This window comes from Malus sylvestris, chromosome 2 (genome assembly GCF_916048215.2).
Source record: "Malus sylvestris chromosome 2, drMalSylv7.2, whole genome shotgun sequence".
NCBI classification, from domain to species: Eukaryota; Viridiplantae; Streptophyta; class Magnoliopsida; order Rosales; family Rosaceae; genus Malus; species Malus sylvestris.
Window position 1 is genome coordinate 21,562,102 of NC_062261.1, and position 20,243 is coordinate 21,582,344.

Sequence of the window (20,243 nt, forward strand, 5' to 3'; positions counted from 1 at the left end):
GATTGGCTTACTAAGTCAGCACATTTTATTCGTGTGAGGGAGAAATATCCTAGATCGTGAAGTATTTGTATTGAAGATCGTGAAGTACCATGGAGTTTCAGTTAGTATTATCTCTAATCATGATCCTAGATTCACTTCCAAATTTTGGATAACATTTTAGGAAGCTCTTGGTTCGAGATTACTTTATAGTACAGCATATCATCCTCAGACGGATGGATAGTCAGAGAGGACCATTCAGAAGAGTCTAGCAAATAGACATGCCACTGACCGGATGTATAATATAGATGATTGGGTACTTCTGAAGCTATCACTGTGGAGAGGTGTAGTACAGTTTGGAAAGAAAGGCAAGCTGAGTCCTAGGTACATTGAACCGTGTATGATCATCGAGAGAGTTGGTGAAGTTGCTTATAGGCTTGACTTGCTTCCAGAGTTATCCAAAGTACACGATGTTTTTCATGTCTCTATGCTTCGTCATTCCATCTCAGATCCTTCTCATGTGATACTTCCTCAACCGCTGGAAATTAATCCGAATTTAACTTATGATGAGGAGCCAGTGACTATTTTGGATTGGAAGGATAAGGTTCTGAGAAATAAGACCGTGCGCTTAGTGAAAGTTTTGTGGAGGAATCACTCGGTGGAAGAAGCCACTTAGGAGACAGAGGACGGGATGAGGGATATGTATCCAAGGTTGTTTTATGAGTATTAATGGATTGTAATTATTGTTTGTATTTCGAGCATGAAAGTTTCTTAAGGGGGTAGGTTGTCACAGCCCGTCCTAAAAGATTTTCTCTAATGGTGTGAAATGTCCAATTTACCCTTAAACGTTTGTGGTGTTGTGTGGTTTAAGTTGTGTTGTGGACCAATTATTTTCTTTCCTAAGTTTTTGGACCCAACTAGAACTAAATTTTTTCCTAGTTTTGGTTGGTGACAAGTTGGACCACACACTCACACACACACCCAATCTCATTGACCCTATCTGTCTTTATCCTCCTTCTCAGTTTTTCTCCATTTTCCGTACAATACATAAGGGCAAACCTCAAACCAAGCAATTTCTTCACGGATCGAGGTTTTTGAAGTCACCTTCGTATTCCTTGTGAGCTCATGAACACATCTATACCATTTTTAACACGTGAAAACCTCATTTTCCTAAGAATCCGATATCCCAGTTTTGGGTTACTGTTCATGCACTCATGATTGTGAAGTTTTTAGGAGATTTTAAGCTGCTAGGAAGCTTTAGGACGTCTTCGTGAAGCTCGGAGAAGAAAAACGAAGTGTTTTGGATGTTGGGAAGTTGAGTTTGACAAGTTTCAAATTTGGCCGGAATATCGAGGTTTCTCCGACAAAATCCCATGGATTTCAAGGCTTGAAAGGGGTAAGGTTTTGTTCTTCTAGTCCTAAGTTTCATTTTGAGATAAATTTCATGAGTTTTGGTTGAGAATCGAAGGAGATATGAAGATTTTAAATTTTTCCAGAAAATGGCGAGTGCAGTGGTGACCGGCGCCTGACTCCGGTGAACCAAGGAAGCAGGAGAAGAATATTTCGTCAAAGTTGACAGAATATTCTGATGCTGTCAGGTAAACATAACGACTGATAGGAGCATATTTATGCGACTTAGTATGTTTGTTTTCGTGCATTTATGTTCTTAGTTCTTAGTTATGTTAGTAGTTTAAGCCATTTTTGTGTGTTTGTAGGTTCTTTGGGCCAAGGATGCAAGAAGGTGCATTTTGGAGCACTTTGGAGCATTTTTGGGCTAAGATTGGATGGTGCAAACATGGAGACATGAGGATGGACGTTTTGGGCTTTTGTGTGTGCACGTGTGTGTGTGTAATTGCAAGGATAAACACATGCAAAGAAGCCCACATGCAAACTCAAGGCAAGAGAGGGAGAAAACACATGCAAAGAAGCCCACATGCAAAGTGAAGACAAAACTCATGGCAAAGGTGAAGGAATTTGGTGTGTTTTGTGGTTGAAATGATGAAGCAAGTGTGTGCAAATGCAAAGGGGATCTAAACATGGACAGCACATGTCATGTGCAAAGGAGAAACAAAGATGACAACACACACATGCAAAGAAGAAAACAGCAACAAAGGCATGTGCAAAAGAGAAACATGGACAACCAACAAATTCGTCAAAACTGCCTGTGCAGATTAGCTGACTTTGGAAGCATGTTACGAACAGCTCCGAATGAATGAGAGAATGAGCCTTATATGCTTGGAAAGCTACGGATGTCTATTTTCTGGAGCAAGTTACAGATTGTTAATATCATTTTTCTAGAAGAAGTTATGGGCATTTTAACACTGAAAGGTTTAGAAACGGGCTAAGCAGATTTGGCTAATAAAAGGCACTTGTTTTGTGTTTTGCTTTGTCATCAACACTCAGCAGCAAATGGGGTTATGATTACACTCATTTGTCTTTGGAGCAAGTGGAAATGCACAGCTAGAAGAGAAGGCACAACACATGCAAAGGAAAGGAGAAACATGGGCTGAAAATGTGGGTGTTTGGTGCTTGAAATGATGAAGCATGTGTGTGTAAATGTAAAGGAAAATAGGGCAGAAAATGTGTGTGTGTTGTGGTTGAAATGATGAAGCATGTGTGTGTAAATGTAAAGAGGAAACATGCCAACACACACCCACACAAGCTCACATGCAAAGGAAATGGAGTGGTCCTATCTCAAGCCTATAAATACCACCTTCCATATTCATCAAAGTGATAACAGATTTTCTCTCCAAATTTAGCCAAAAACCACCCCTAGCCACACCACCCATCAATCCTAAACCTTTCCATACCATTCCCCATCCATTCTACACCATAAAAACCACCCAAAACCGTCCAAAACCTCTAGTGCCGCTGCTTGCAAAGAAGGAGGAGTGCTTGGAGTTGTGCTAGCCATTCCATTGGAGTTGTTGGAGCATTCTAGGTGTATTCTACTTTGTTTTTCTATGTTTAATATCAATTGTTTTTGTTTAATTGCAAGTATGAGGAACTAAAACCTTACTTAGCTAGGGGGAAGTTCGAAGCCATGAACATGCTTGAGATATGAATAGATTTCTTCCAATTGTGATTTAATAAGTTGTGAATGCAATTCAATTAACTACTTTCTTCAAAACAAATTCTTGTATGTTGATTAAGGATGCATATTTAGTTTTCATGCATGAATTTGATGCTAGGATATAAATGAGTTTCACCTAATCGTTACAAGTTTATATTCATTGGTAGTGAAGGTTGCTAGTCACAATCGCGTTAATTGAATTCTTGGCAAACGTATCATGCATTCATAGTTACGAATGCCTCGTTAACACTTATGATTTTCATAGAACGTAATGATCTTTGATTGTATCTCTATTATGCATTCATGTAGAGGACTTTTGGAGAATAATTTGGATTGTCGTATGCATTCATCCAATTCAATAAATCAAGGAAAATCTGAGGATTAATTAGTGCATCACGGTTAATCTGGGGTGTTGAGTTTCATAATCTATTGAAAAGCAATTGGAAATCAATTCATGTACAAGTGTGTCATGTGTAAAGAATGGATCTCTAGCTAATCCATCAACCATATATTTAGTTTTACTTTTTATCTCAATCACAACCAAAACCAATACCCCCCATTTATTTTCTTGTATCAAAGTGTGCTTAAGTTTGTTTTGAACTCTTTGAGTCTAGTTTAGTGTTTTAAAGCCTACTTTTGTGTTTTTAAGTTTCTTCTTATATTTTTGAGTCAAGTGAGAGGTTATTAGCAAGCCCTCCTAATCCCCGGTCCAGAACGATCCCTACTTATACATATACTACAATTGTCAACAAGAGGGTTTAATTTGTGTGTTAACTTATTTTACGCATCAAATTTTGGCGCCGTTGCCGGGGATTAGCAACTTTGCTAATCCCTTGGTTCTTTTCTTTTTGTTTAGTTTGTTTTTGTTTTAGTTTCTGACTTAGTTTTGTTTTCCTTGTTTTGTGTTACTTTTGATATTTGATTTATTTTTCTTTCTTTGATTTTAGGTACAAATGGAGCGAGACATGGCACTTGCGACCATTCAAGCTCAATTGGCACAGCTCACTGCTCAATTGACTCATAATGTCGAACGGACCACAATGCCAAGTGTCCCTACACTTGATGTGCCCTATGGGCAAGGATATCAAAGTCCTCAATTTTCTGCCAATGAAGATGTTTGGGGATATCAAGGCTATAACCAAACAAGGGGCAACATATTTTCCAACGCTTACAATTCAGATTGGAGAGGTAATTCAGATTATATGTGGGATGAACCTCAACAATTTCAACAAGGTGGATATTGGCAGCAAGACGAGTTCTATTCAAGACCTATGCAGCCACCACAGCATCCCCCACAACAATTCCAATCAAATCAAAGTATGCCCATGAATTATAATGAAATTCTTGAAGGACTAATTTCTGTGGCGCAGGGTTTACGAAAAGAAGAACAATTGCCGCCATTAGAAGAGTTCTATCAGTGGCCATATGAACCGTCACAGCCACCACAACAATCAACCCAATTCAATTCAGGTACGTCCTTGGATAATGATACACTTAATAAGTTACTCACCTCTTTGAATCAGGGAGTAGAAAATCAAAACCAGGAGATGCAAGACCGAGTCAAAAGATTGGACGAATTGGATATGCAAGTTGGGCAGATTGTGGAATTCATGGCACAAATTCGAGATCAAAGTGAACTTTCCAACTCAAACATTGCAAATTCAAAGGCAGAAAGTGAAATCGATGAAGCCATCACTTTGGAAGGTGACATGAAGGATGAAGCTGTCCCAGAACCATCCAAACACAGCCCGAACATGGATGAATTGCTGCTGCAAGCAGAAGAGGAGGAGGACGACCTGGGCAGTTTAGAAGAATTCTTGCTGCAAGCTCCTCAAATCCCTATGTCATCCAACTCAGGTGAGGAAGTTCTAAATTCACTTCATTCTAACATTATTCCACCGAATGTCCTTTGTCCTTGCAGGTTTTTGATTCCAAATATCAAAGAGAGTGAAAAAGACATTGTGGAAGCTCTTCCAAAGGTGCAAAGTGATATCCCAATTCTTGGTGCACCAAAACAAGTTCCCGATGGTATTGAAACGTTCAAAGAACCTTGCACACCAAGAAAAGGGATTCAAGAAAATGAAGTGGTTGAAGCATATCAAGAATACATCCAAGAGGCTGTGCATGAGACAATCAAGCCCAAAGCAGTTGAGTTTGATGACACGGGACAAGCCACAACCATCATAGTAAACCTGGCCAAGTTCAAAGTCCCGGAAATGTTCAACAATGTGGTGTTTGTCATTGAGTTTGTGTCAGAAAAAGAAAGTAAGCCATCTTCTCCAATTCTAATTTTAATTTATACTAACATGTTTCTGATTTGATGATTCAGGCACCCACTCTTGAATTTAAACCATTGCCGAATCATTTCAAGTATCATCTCCCATTAAAAGATAAATTCCATGCTTTGGAGCTGAATGGAGTTTAAAGGAAAGATTTGTCCGGCTAAAGACGTTAAATCAAGCGCTTCTTGGGAGGCAACCCAAGCATTCAACGAAGGGAGACTTTGGAATCGCTAACCAAATCAGATTTGCATTCTTACACCCTTATCTTTACTGCTTTCATTTTGTTTTGTTCAGTTAGTTGTGTTATATGGTTGATTTATGTGAGTTTGTGTTATTTAGTTTAAGTGTAGGGGAAGGTTAAACAAAGTCTTTTTACATTGATTTACATATTTTACATTGATTGAAAAAAAAAAAAAAAAAAAAAAAAAAAAAAAAAAACATAAAAGTAAAAATATTTTACAATGATGTGTAAACTAATAGCATTCATTGGTCAGGTGGTGCTTCAGTAGTCGGCGGAGCTTCAGCAGTCGGCGGGGCCACGGAAGGAGGAGGTATCAGAGGTTGATCAGTTGGAGCTTCACTACGCGGTGCCGCCCCAGAAGACGAAGGCAGATGCGGTTGGAACAAACCCACAAACCTCCGGTGATCAAGTAAAATCTGACCATCAGTTTCCTGCAGCTGGTCAATTTTCCTCTTCATGTTTGTGGCATAACTGTGTGCAAGCTTGTGCAATTGTTTATTTTCATGCTTGAGACCTCTAATCTCCTCTTTGAGACTCTGTATTTCAGCCACCAACGATTCAACGTGACGGGTTCGAGCAAATAGGCGTTGGGCCATGTTGGACACAGAACCCGCACACTGCACGCTAAGAGCCAGAGACTCCTTAACCGCCAATTCATCAGACCGTCTAGCAAGCAGTCTGTTATCTCTGGGGGTGACAAGGTTCCGGGCCACCACCGCAGCGGTCATGTCATTTTTCATCACCGAATCCCCAACGGTGAGAGGACCAGTAGGGGATATGAAAGATGGGCGCCATATGTTGTCTGGTGAAGGTGGAGCTGCCTCTTCACCAATGTTCAAGTCAAAACGACGATCGGAAGGGCCAGACATTTTCTGAAGGTGTTGAGAAAGAAGAGATCGGACAGATTAAGATTTTGGAAATTGCAAGAAGGGGGTGTTTACAGGAGGGAGCTCAAGTGTGTTGTGGAGCAAAATTAACGCCTCTATAAAAAGAAGAAATCAAAGAGGCGCTCCTTAGAAATTGTTGAAGCGTCCTCTCGCAAATCGAAGAGTCGGGGCTCCTTTCTCAAACGCCTGATTCTTTTCTCAAAAGAGGAGTTTCCTTTCTCAAAAGCCGGATTCTTTTCTCAAAAGAGGCATTTCATTTCTAAAAAAAATGGGCTTGCTCAGAAACCACGAGCCAAACCCCGGATTTCAAAAGATCAATTTGTCCAGACGTGTCGTCACTCGTCACATGCAACTGGCAGCTTTGAGGAAATTACGGGCAGCTTTGTCAGAAAGCGCGTAATTTGTACTATTCATCCATCCACCGGCTGCCGACAATGAGTGAGAGAATAGTTCCGGTTGTGAAGAAAAGTCCTATAAGTATTTACCTTCGCCTTCCACAGCAAAGGCACACCCTCTCAGCATTTCTTCATCTCCGAGAATGCATTCCCAAAGAACCCTCTCGAGTCACTCTGTATTCCTCATTCCCTGGGATACCCCTGCAAACAACCCATCCAGAGCAAAAGTATTTCATATCATAAAGGTTGAAAGCAAGAGTATCTCATATCATGCATTCTCCATGTCCTTTTCCTTGTCTTTGTTCTAACCTGCAGGACATGGAGAAATTGCTCTCGAGTACTCGTCTTCCACTGCTGATGTACTTCCAAAGAAGCTGCCACATCTACCTGAAGAATAGATAAGGCAAGCGAAAATGATACCAGCAGCATGTGGAGACAACGTACAGAAGAAACAAGCAGAGAAGAATGCAGCTTGCACAATCATCCCAGCAGAAGGAGTCTGAGATGAAGAACTAGAGAAGCTGCCACATCTGCTTGGAGAACAAATAAGGAACTGCAACATCACCAAAGAGCAAAGCTTCGCCGTACAATATCATCAAATCATCACTTGCAAGTAAAAAGCTAAGTGTCACCCCGTTCAAGAGGAAAGCTGTGGAAAGTCAACAAGCACGACCAATGATCACTTATTAGTTCTTTTCATTGTCTTTTATCGTGATTTTCAATTTTTCGTTTGCAATTTCTTAATTTACATTTTGCGTTACTTAACTGAATTATTTCTTTTTCTTTGCAGGAACTTTTGGTTATTTCCACCCTTGAAGTTGATTGCAGAATTTTAGCTTGGGGGGTCATCGCTTGGTTTTACTGCAAACTAGGGAAGTTTTCAGTCCAATTGCTTTATTTTGTTTCTTATTATTTATTTATTTTATTTTTATTTGCATTATAGTGTTTTCTGACATTGGGGTATAGATTTCATGGGTCCTTTCCCTCCATCTTTTGTTTTCACTTTTATCTTGCTAGCTGTTGATTATGTTTCCAAATGGGTGGAAGTCAAAGCCACCCGGGCTAACGATTCAAAGATTGTTGCAGATTTTGTGAAAACTAATATCTTTGCTAGGTTTGGCATGCCTAGAGTTCTCATTAGTGATGGAGGCAACCCATGGAAATAAAGAAGACCTAGGAATTTCCGACTCCAAAACCAGGTGTTTGTGTTCTTTAACCCTCCTCTCTGTCGCTTTTACTTTGCCATGTTTATCATGTTTCCTCGTTGTTTGTTTGTTTGCTTTTGTGTGAGTTTATGTTTGAAACATTGAGGACAATGTTAGATTTAAGTGTGGGGGGGGGTAAACAAGTTGCTGTTGCATGATTTTCGTGGGATTTTATTCACCTATCACTTACAATGTTGTTTCTTGCTGTTTTAAGTGTTTTTAGTGTGTTTTTAAGCATGTTAGTATGTTTTGACATAAAAATCCGAAAATTTGACAAAAGTTTGAAAAAAAATTGTTTTGAAAAAGCCAAAAAGAGTTGTTTTTGTGTGTTTGTTTGTGTCTTAGGGTACCTTCCAACACAATAATGAGGATTTGGTTTGTTAATTGCATGACTGTTAAAGAAAGTTATAAACATGGATGGAAGTTTGATATGCTCTTGATTTATGCTTGGTTATAGTTATAGTTTACGAATTCACATGTAATCACAAAGAAAAAAAAAATCAGTTTTTGTAACATGCTTGAAGGAAGGAACTCAAACTAACACTACAACCTTGAGAGACTTGAGCCTAATACGTTCTTTGGAGAGTTATTAATCTGTGCATTTTTGTTTTCTAAAGTCGTTGCATGATCTCATCATTCTTTGCTTGGTTGCTACTTAGAAGGCGTTTCATCATTTAGTTCCAAATACTAGAACTTATGCCCGTTCCATTCAAAGCATGACATTGATTTGCATAACACATATTCAAGATGAAGTTGTGTAGTGAACTAGAGCCAAAAAGCTTATCCCGTGCATATTTGTTTAAGTTTAACCCTGTTGAGCCTTGTTTAGCCTGTTTTCTTTGTTAAACCACATTTCCCTTACCTAGCCTAGATTAGGACTATCCATATCCTTGTTTTTAAAGCATAATGAAGCATGACTTAAAATGAATTCCTTTTGATTGTCCTTATGCAGAAAACAAGTGTGGGGGAATGAGATTTTTGTGTTTTGTGTGCCAAAAGAAAGTAATAAGGCACGGGTTAGAAAAAAAAAAAAAAAAAGAGTTTGAAATAAGTGAGGAAAGGCTCACAAGTGTTGTTTGTTGTAGAAAGGGTCCAAAAAGTTGAAATCGGCCCTAAAAAGTTGAATGAATAACCTCATGGTGTTTAAAGTTAGTTGCTGCATTCAAAGGGAATTCTAAGCATCAATTTCATTACTTTGCTTATTATGCTTTAAAAACGTTTGTTTCCTTACCTTTCATTGTTAGCCAATCAACCCTAACCCCGTTACAACCCTTAACTTCAATCTTGAGTGTTATGTGTTTCAATATGTGGAGTTTGGGATTGGTACGAGCATATGGTGTCCCTGGTTCTCGCATCTAAGTAGTAGCATTCCAGTCATGAGATCATATCTATACATGCTTAATAACTCCAGAAATTACTTTCTTTGCTATAAACATATGTGAGTGTTCGTTTTCATGTTTACATCAATCTTCTCACATACACCTAGTGTAGGGTGAGTAGTCAGAAAATCAGAGTGAAAATAAGAGTGTATCTTGTAAGGAATTGAGCAAATTCTCTAAGGCATGTTACTACATTCAAAACATCGTTTTAATTGGTTATATGTGAACTAGTATGTGGTGACTATGATTAAGTATGTGCTCAAGGGTAGGGAAGGCCAAAATATGTGGTTATGATGATCTTTTGCATGTCATGTTGCATTGAAAATCCCTAAGGTAAATGTTGGAAGGTTTAGGTTTTGTTTTGTTCTTATGTTTTGTTTCTTTGTTTTGCTCGAGGACTAGCAAAAGCTAAGTGTGGGGGAATTTGATAGGAGCATATTTATGCGACTTAGTATGTTTGTTTTCGTGCATTTATGTTCTTAGTTCTTAGTTATGTTAGTAGTTTAAGCCATTTTTGTGTGTTTGTAGGTTCTTTGGGCCAAGGATGCAAGAAGGTGCATTTTGGAGCACTTTGGAGCATTTTTGGGCTAAGATTGGATGGTGCAAACATGGAGACATGAGGATGGACGTTTTGGGCTTTTGTGTGTGCACGTGTGTGTGTGTAATTGCAAGGATAAACACATGCAAAGAAGCCCACATGCAAACTCAAGGCAAGAGAGGGAGAAAACACATGCAAAGAAGCCCACATGCAAAGTGAAGACAAAACTCATGGCAAAGGTGAAGGAATTTGGTGTGTTTTGTGGTTGAAATGATGAAGCAAGTGTGTGCAAATGCAAAGGGGATCTAAACATGGACAGCACATGTCATGTGCAAAGGAGAAACAAAGATGACAACACACACATGCAAAGAAGAAAACAGCAACAAAGGCATGTGCAAAAGAGAAACATGGACAACCAACAAATTCGTCAAAACTGCCTGTGCAGATTAGCTGACTTTGGAAGCATGTTACGAACAGCTCCGAATGAATGAGAGAATGAGCCTTATATGCTTGGAAAGCTACGGATGTCTATTTTCTGGAGCAAGTTACAGATTGTTAATATCATTTTTCTAGAAGAAGTTATGGGCATTTTAACACTGAAAGGTTTAGAAACGGGCTAAGCAGATTTGGCTAATAAAAGGCACTTGTTTTGTGTTTTGCTTTGTCATCAACACTCAGCAGCAAATGGGGTTATGATTACACTCATTTGTCTTTGGAGCAAGTGGAAATGCACAGCTAGAAGAGAAGGCACAACACATGCAAAGGAAAGGAGAAACATGGGCTGAAAATGTGGGTGTTTGGTGCTTGAAATGATGAAGCATGTGTGTGTAAATGTAAAGGAAAATAGGGCAGAAAATGTGTGTGTGTTGTGGTTGAAATGATGAAGCATGTGTGTGTAAATGTAAAGAGGAAACATGCCAACACACACCCACACAAGCTCACATGCAAAGGAAATGGAGTGGTCCTATCTCAAGCCTATAAATACCACCTTCCATATTCATCAAAGTGATAACAGATTTTCTCTCCAAATTTAGCCAAAAACCACCCCTAGCCACACCACCCATCAATCCTAAACCTTTCCATACCATTCCCCATCCATTCTACACCATAAAAACCACCCAAAACCGTCCAAAACCTCTAGTGCCGCTGCTTGCAAAGAAGGAGGAGTGCTTGGAGTTGTGCTAGCCATTCCATTGGAGTTGTTGGAGCATTCTAGGTGTATTCTACTTTGTTTTTCTATGTTTAATATCAATTGTTTTTGTTTAATTGCAAGTATGAGGAACTAAAACCTTACTTAGCTAGGGGGAAGTTCGAAGCCATGAACATGCTTGAGATATGAATAGATTTCTTCCAATTGTGATTTAATAAGTTGTGAATGCAATTCAATTAACTACTTTCTTCAAAACAAATTCTTGTATGTTGATTAAGGATGCATATTTAGTTTTCATGCATGAATTTGATGCTAGGATATAAATGAGTTTCACCTAATCGTTACAAGTTTATATTCATTGGTAGTGAAGGTTGCTAGTCACAATCGCGTTAATTGAATTCTTGGCAAACGTATCATGCATTCATAGTTACGAATGCCTCGTTAACACTTATGATTTTCATAGAACGTAATGATCTTTGATTGTATCTCTATTATGCATTCATGTAGAGGACTTTTGGAGAATAATTTGGATTGTCGTATGCATTCATCCAATTCAATAAATCAAGGAAAATCTGAGGATTAATTAGTGCATCACGGTTAATCTGGGGTGTTGAGTTTCATAATCTATTGAAAAGCAATTGGAAATCAATTCATGTACAAGTGTGTCATGTGTAAAGAATGGATCTCTAGCTAATCCATCAACCATATATTTAGTTTTACTTTTTATCTCAATCACAACCAAAACCAATACCCCCCATTTATTTTCTTGTATCAAAGTGTGCTTAAGTTTGTTTTGAACTCTTTGAGTCTAGTTTAGTGTTTTAAAGCCTACTTTTGTGTTTTTAAGTTTCTTCTTATATTTTTGAGTCAAGTGAGAGGTTATTAGCAAGCCCTCCTAATCCCCGGTCCAGAACGATCCCTACTTATACATATACTACAATTGTCAACAAGAGGGTTTAATTTGTGTGTTAACTTATTTTACGCATCAAATTTTGGCGCCGTTGCCGGGGATTAGCAACTTTGCTAATCCCTTGGTTCTTTTCTTTTTGTTTAGTTTGTTTTTGTTTTAGTTTCTGACTTAGTTTTGTTTTCCTTGTTTTGTGTTACTTTTGATATTTGATTTATTTTTCTTTCTTTGATTTTAGGTACAAATGGAGCGAGACATGGCACTTGCGACCATTCAAGCTCAATTGGCACAGCTCACTGCTCAATTGACTCATAATGTCGAACGGACCACAATGCCAAGTGTCCCTACACTTGATGTGCCCTATGGGCAAGGATATCAAAGTCCTCAATTTTCTGCCAATGAAGATGTTTGGGGATATCAAGGCTATAACCAAACAAGGGGCAACATATTTTCCAACGCTTACAATTCAGATTGGAGAGGTAATTCAGATTATATGTGGGATGAACCTCAACAATTTCAACAAGGTGGATATTGGCAGCAAGACGAGTTCTATTCAAGACCTATGCAGCCACCACAGCATCCCCCACAACAATTCCAATCAAATCAAAGTATGCCCATGAATTATAATGAAATTCTTGAAGGACTAATTTCTGTGGCGCAGGGTTTACGAAAAGAAGAACAATTGCCGCCATTAGAAGAGTTCTATCAGTGGCCATATGAACCGTCACAGCCACCACAACAATCAACCCAATTCAATTCAGGTACGTCCTTGGATAATGATACACTTAATAAGTTACTCACCTCTTTGAATCAGGGAGTAGAAAATCAAAACCAGGAGATGCAAGACCGAGTCAAAAGATTGGACGAATTGGATATGCAAGTTGGGCAGATTGTGGAATTCATGGCACAAATTCGAGATCAAAGTGAACTTTCCAACTCAAACATTGCAAATTCAAAGGCAGAAAGTGAAATCGATGAAGCCATCACTTTGGAAGGTGACATGAAGGATGAAGCTGTCCCAGAACCATCCAAACACAGCCCGAACATGGATGAATTGCTGCTGCAAGCAGAAGAGGAGGAGGACGACCTGGGCAGTTTAGAAGAATTCTTGCTGCAAGCTCCTCAAATCCCTATGTCATCCAACTCAGGTGAGGAAGTTCTAAATTCACTTCATTCTAACATTATTCCACCGAATGTCCTTTGTCCTTGCAGGTTTTTGATTCCAAATATCAAAGAGAGTGAAAAAGACATTGTGGAAGCTCTTCCAAAGGTGCAAAGTGATATCCCAATTCTTGGTGCACCAAAACAAGTTCCCGATGGTATTGAAACGTTCAAAGAACCTTGCACACCAAGAAAAGGGATTCAAGAAAATGAAGTGGTTGAAGCATATCAAGAATACATCCAAGAGGCTGTGCATGAGACAATCAAGCCCAAAGCAGTTGAGTTTGATGACACGGGACAAGCCACAACCATCATAGTAAACCTGGCCAAGTTCAAAGTCCCGGAAATGTTCAACAATGTGGTGTTTGTCATTGAGTTTGTGTCAGAAAAAGAAAGTAAGCCATCTTCTCCAATTCTAATTTTAATTTATACTAACATGTTTCTGATTTGATGATTCAGGCACCCACTCTTGAATTTAAACCATTGCCGAATCATTTCAAGTATCATCTCCCATTAAAAGATAAATTCCATGCTTTGGAGCTGAATGGAGTTTAAAGGAAAGATTTGTCCGGCTAAAGACGTTAAATCAAGCGCTTCTTGGGAGGCAACCCAAGCATTCAACGAAGGGAGACTTTGGAATCGCTAACCAAATCAGATTTGCATTCTTACACCCTTATCTTTACTGCTTTCATTTTGTTTTGTTCAGTTAGTTGTGTTATATGGTTGATTTATGTGAGTTTGTGTTATTTAGTTTAAGTGTAGGGGAAGGTTAAACAAAGTCTTTTTACATTGATTTACATATTTTACATTGATTGAAAAAAAAAAAAAAAAAAAAAAAAAAAAAAAAAAAAAAAAAAAGTAAAAATATTTTAAAAAGGTGTGTAAACTAATAGCATTCATTGGTCAGGTGGTGCTTCAGTAGTCGGCGGAGCTTCAGCAGTCGGCGGGGCCACGGAAGGAGGAGGTATCAGAGGTTGATCAGTTGGAGCTTCACTACGCGGTGCCGCCCCAGAAGACGAAGGCAGATGCGGTTGGAACAAACCCACAAACCTCCGGTGATCAAGTAAAATCTGACCATCAGTTTCCTGCAGCTGGTCAATTTTCCTCTTCATGTTTGTGGCATAACTGTGTGCAAGCTTGTGCAATTGTTTATTTTCATGCTTGAGACCTCTAATCTCCTCTTTGAGACTCTGTATTTCAGCCACCAACGATTCAACGTGACGGGTTCGAGCAAATAGGCGTTGGGCCATGTTGGACACAGAACCCGCACACTGCACGCTAAGAGCCAGAGACTCCTTAACCGCCAATTCATCAGACCGTCTAGCAAGCAGTCTGTTATCTCTGGGGGTGACAAGGTTCCGGGCCACCACCGCAGCGGTCATGTCATTTTTCATCACCGAATCCCCAACGGTGAGAGGACCAGTAGGGGATATGAAAGATGGGCGCCATATGTTGTCTGGTGAAGGCGGAGCTGCCTCTTCACCAATGTTCAAGTCAAAACGACGATCGGAAGGGCCAGACATTTTCTGAAGGTGTTGAGAAAGAAGAGATCGGACAGATTAAGATTTTGGAAATTGCAAGAAGGGGGTGTTTACAGGAGGGAGCTCAAGTGTGTTGTGGAGCAAAATTAACGCCTCTATAAAAAGAAGAAATCAAAGAGGCGCTCCTTAGAAATTGTTGAAGCGTCCTCTCGCAAATCGAAGAGTCGGGGCTCCTTTCTCAAACGCCTGATTCTTTTCTCAAAAGAGGAGTTTCCTTTCTCAAAAGCCGGATTCTTTTCTCAAAAGAGGCATTTCATTTCTAAAAAAAATGGGCTTGCTCAGAAACCACGAGCCAAACCCCGGATTTCAAAAGATCAATTTGTCCAGACGTGTCGTCACTCGTCACATGCAACTGGCAGCTTTGAGGAAATTACGGGCAGCTTTGTCAGAAAGCGCGTAATTTGTACTATTCATCCATCCACCGGCTGCCGACAATGAGTGAGAGAATAGTTCCGGTTGTGAAGAAAAGTCCTATAAGTATTTACCTTCGCCTTCCACAGCAAAGGCACACCCTCTCAGCATTTCTTCATCTCCGAGAATGCATTCCCAAAGAACCCTCTCGAGTCACTCTGTATTCCTCATTCCCTGGGATACCCCTGCAAACAACCCATCCAGAGCAAAAGTATTTCATATCATAAAGGTTGAAAGCAAGAGTATCTCATATCATGCATTCTCCATGTCCTTTTCCTTGTCTTTGTTCTAACCTGCAGGACATGGAGAAATTGCTCTCGAGTACTCGTCTTCCACTGCTGATGTACTTCCAAAGAAGCTGCCACATCTACCTGAAGAATAGATAAGGCAAGCGAAAATGATACCAGCAGCATGTGGAGACAACGTACAGAAGAAACAAGCAGAGAAGAATGCAGCTTGCACAATCATCCCAGCAGAAGGAGTCTGAGATGAAGAACTAGAGAAGCTGCCACATCTGCTTGGAGAACAAATAAGGAACTGCAACATCACCAAAGAGCAAAGCTTCGCCGTACAATATCATCAAATCATCACTTGCAAGTAAAAAGCTAAGTGTCACCCCGTTCAAGAGGAAAGCTGTGGAAAGTCAACAAGCACGACCAATGATCACTTATTAGTTCTTTTCATTGTCTTTTATCGTGATTTTCAATTTTTCGTTTGCAATTTCTTAATTTACATTTTGCGTTACTTAACTGAATTATTTCTTTTTCTTTGCAGGAACTTTTGGTTATTTCCACCCTTGAAGTTGATTGCAGAATTTTAGCTTGGGGGGTCATCGCTTGGTTTTACTGCAAACTAGGGAAGTTTTCAGTCCAATTGCTTTATTTTGTTTCTTATTATTTATTTATTTTATTTTTATTTGCATTATAGTGTTTTCTGACATTGGGGTATAGATTTCATGGGTCCTTTCCCTCCATCTTTTGTTTTCACTTTTATCTTGCTAGCTGTTGATTATGTTTCCAAATGGGTGGAAGTCAAAGCCACCCGGGCTAACGATTCAAAGATTGTTGCAGATTTTGTGAAAACTAATATCTTTGCTAGGTTTGGCATGCCTAGAGTTCTCATTAGTGATGGAGGCAACCCATGGAAATAAAGAAGACCTAGGAATTTCCGACTCCAAAACCAGGTGTTTGTGTTCTTTAACCCTCCTCTCTGTCGCTTTTACTTTGCCATGTTTATCATGTTTCCTCGTTGTTTGTTTGTTTGCTTTTGTGTGAGTTTATGTTTGAAACATTGAGGACAATGTTAGATTTAAGTGTGGGGGGGGGTAAACAAGTTGCTGTTGCATGATTTTCGTGGGATTTTATTCACCTATCACTTACAATGTTGTTTCTTGCTGTTTTAAGTGTTTTTAGTGTGTTTTTAAGCATGTTAGTATGTTTTGACATAAAAATCCGAAAATTTGACAAAAGTTTGAAAAAAAATTGTTTTGAAAAAGCCAAAAAGAGTTGTTTTTGTGTGTTTGTTTGTGTCTTAGGGTACCTTCCAACACAATAATGAGGATTTGGTTTGTTAATTGCATGACTGTTAAAGAAAGTTATAAACATGGATGGAAGTTTGATATGCTCTTGATTTATGCTTGGTTATAGTTATAGTTTACGAATTCACATGTAATCACAAAGAAAAAAAAAATCAGTTTTTGTAACATGCTTGAAGGAAGGAACTCAAACTAACACTACAACCTTGAGAGACTTGAGCCTAATACGTTCTTTGGAGAGTTATTAATCTGTGCATTTTTGTTTTCTAAAGTCGTTGCATGATCTCATCATTCTTTGCTTGGTTGCTACTTAGAAGGCGTTTCATCATTTAGTTCCAAATACTAGAACTTATGCCCGTTCCATTCAAAGCATGACATTGATTTGCATAACACATATTCAAGATGAAGTTGTGTAGTGAACTAGAGCCAAAAAGCTTATCCCGTGCATATTTGTTTAAGTTTAACCCTGTTGAGCCTTGTTTAGCCTGTTTTCTTTGTTAAACCACATTTCCCTTACCTAGCCTAGATTAGGACTATCCATATCCTTGTTTTTAAAGCATAATGAAGCATGACTTAAAATGAATTCCTTTTGATTGTCCTTATGCAGAAAACAAGTGTGGGGGAATGAGATTTTTGTGTTTTGTGTGCCAAAAGAAAGTAATAAGGCACGGGTTAGAAAAAAAAAAAAAAAAAGAGTTTGAAATAAGTGAGGAAAGGCTCACAAGTGTTGTTTGTTGTAGAAAGGGTCCAAAAAGTTGAAATCGGCCCTAAAAAGTTGAATGAATAACCTCATGGTGTTTAAAGTTAGTTGCTGCATTCAAAGGGAATTCTAAGCATCAATTTCATTACTTTGCTTATTATGCTTTAAAAACGTTTGTTTCCTTACCTTTCATTGTTAGCCAATCAACCCTAACCCCGTTACAACCCTTAACTTCAATCTTGAGTGTTATGTGTTTCAATATGTGGAGTTTGGGATTGGTACGAGCATATGGTGTCCCTGGTTCTCGCATCTAAGTAGTAGCATTCCAGTCATGAGATCATATCTATACATGCTTAATAACTCCAGAAATTACTTTCTTTGCTATAAACATATGTGAGTGTTCGTTTTCATGTTTACATCAATCTTCTCACATACACCTAGTGTAGGGTGAGTAGTCAGAAAATCAGAGTGAAAATAAGAGTGTATCTTGTAAGGAATTGAGCAAATTCTCTAAGGCATGTTACTACATTCAAAACATCGTTTTAATTGGTTATATGTGAACTAGTATGTGGTGACTATGATTAAGTATGTGCTCAAGGGTAGGGAAGGCCAAAATATGTGGTTATGATGATCTTTTGCATGTCATGTTGCATTGAAAATCCCTAAGGTAAATGTTGGAAGGTTTAGGTTTTGTTTTGTTCTTATGTTTTGTTTCTTTGTTTTGCTCGAGGACTAGCAAAAGCTAAGTGTGGGGGAATTTGATAGGAGCATATTTATGCGACTTAGTATGTTTGTTTTCGTGCATTTATGTTCTTAGTTCTTAGTTATGTTAGTAGTTTAAGCCATTTTTGTGTGTTTGTAGGTTCTTTGGGCCAAGGATGCAAGAAGGTGCATTTTGGAGCACTTTGGAGCATTTTTGGGCTAAGATTGGATGGTGCAAACATGGAGACATGAGGATGGACGTTTTGGGCTTTTGTGTGTGCACGTGTGTGTGTGTAATTGCAAGGATAAACACATGCAAAGAAGCCCACATGCAAACTCAAGGCAAGAGAGGGAGAAAACACATGCAAAGAAGCCCACATGCAAAGTGAAGACAAAACTCATGGCAAAGGTGAAGGAATTTGGTGTGTTTTGTGGTTGAAATGATGAAGCAAGTGTGTGCAAATGCAAAGGGGATCTAAACATGGACAGCACATGTCATGTGCAAAGGAGAAACAAAGATGACAACACACACATGCAAAGAAGAAAACAGCAACAAAGGCATGTGCAAAAGAGAAACATGGACAACCAACAAATTCGTCAAAACTGCCTGTGCAGATTAGCTGACTTTGGAAGCATGTTACGAACAGCTCCGAATGAATGAGAGAATGAGCCTTATATGCTTGGAAAGCTACGGATGTCTATTTTCTGGAGCAAGTTACAGATTGTTAATATCATTTTTCTAGAAGAAGTTATGGGCATTTTAACACTGAAAGGTTTAGAAACGGGCTAAGCAGATTTGGCTAATAAAAGGCACTTGTTTTGTGTTTTGCTTTGTCATCAACACTCAGCAGCAAATGGGGTTATGATTACACTCATTTGTCTTTGGAGCAAGTGGAAATGCACAGCTAGAAGAGAAGGCACAACACATGCAAAGGAAAGGAGAAACATGGGCTGAAAATGTGGGTGTTTGGTGCTTGAAATGATGAAGCATGTGTGTGTAAATGTAAAGGAAAATAGGGCAGAAAATGTGTGTGTGTTGTGGTTGAAATGATGAAGCATGTGTGTGTAAATGTAAAGAGGAAACATGCCAACACACACCCACACAAGCTCACATGCAAAGGAAATGGAGTGGTCCTATCTCAAGCCTATAAATACCACCTTCCATATTCATCAAAGTGATAACAGATTTTCTCTCCAAATTTAGCCAAAAACCACCCCTAGCCACACCACCCATCAATCCTAAACCTTTCCATACCATTCCCCATCCATTCTACACCATAAAAACCACCCAAAACCGTCCAAAACCTCTAGTGCCGCTGCTTGCAAAGAAGGAGGAGTGCTTGGAGTTGTGCTAGCCATTCCATTGGAGTTGTTGGAGCATTCTAGGTGTATTCTACTTTGTTTTTCTATGTTTAATATCAATTGTTTTTGTTTAATTGCAAGTATGAGGAACTAAAACCTTACTTAGCTAGGGGGAAGTTCGAAGCCATGAACATGCTTGAGATATGAATAGATTTCTTCCAATTGTGATTTAATAAGTTGTGAATGCAATTCAATTAACTACTTTCTTCAAAACAAATTCTTGTATGTTGATTAAGGATGCATATTTAGTTTTCATGCATGAATTTGATGCTAGGATATAAATGAGTTTCACCTAATCGTTACAAGTTTATATTCATTGGTAGTGAAGGTTGCTAGTCACAATCGCGTTAATTGAATTCTTGGCAAACGTATCATGCATTCATAGTTACGAATGCCTCGTTAACACTTATGATTTTCATAGAACGTAATGATCTTTGATTGTATCTCTATTATGCATTCATGTAGAGGACTTTTGGAGAATAATTTGGATTGTCGTATGCATTCATCCAATTCAATAAATCAAGGAAAATCTGAGGATTAATTAGTGCATCACGGTTAATCTGGGGTGTTGAGTTTCATAATCTATTGAAAAGCAATTGGAAATCAATTCATGTACAAGTGTGTCATGTGTAAAGAATGGATCTCTAGCTAATCCATCAACCATATATTTAGTTTTACTTTTTATCTCAATCACAACCAAAACCAATACCCCCCATTTATTTTCTTGTATCAAAGTGTGCTTAAGTTTGTTTTGAACTCTTTGAGTCTAGTTTAGTGTTTTAAAGCCTACTTTTGTGTT

General features: G+C 38.8%; 1 long non-coding RNA gene across 1 annotated transcript; it reads left to right on the top strand.

Annotated features, from left to right (window-relative positions):
• Positions 1 to 13,719: 13,719 nt before the first annotated feature.
• On the top strand, positions 13,720 to 19,592 carry LOC126604058 (uncharacterized). The gene is made up of 2 exons (XR_007616475.1): positions 13,720 to 14,052; positions 16,826 to 19,592. It is a non-coding gene; the product is annotated as an uncharacterized LOC126604058 (long non-coding RNA).
• Positions 19,593 to 20,243: the final 651 nt, after the last annotated feature.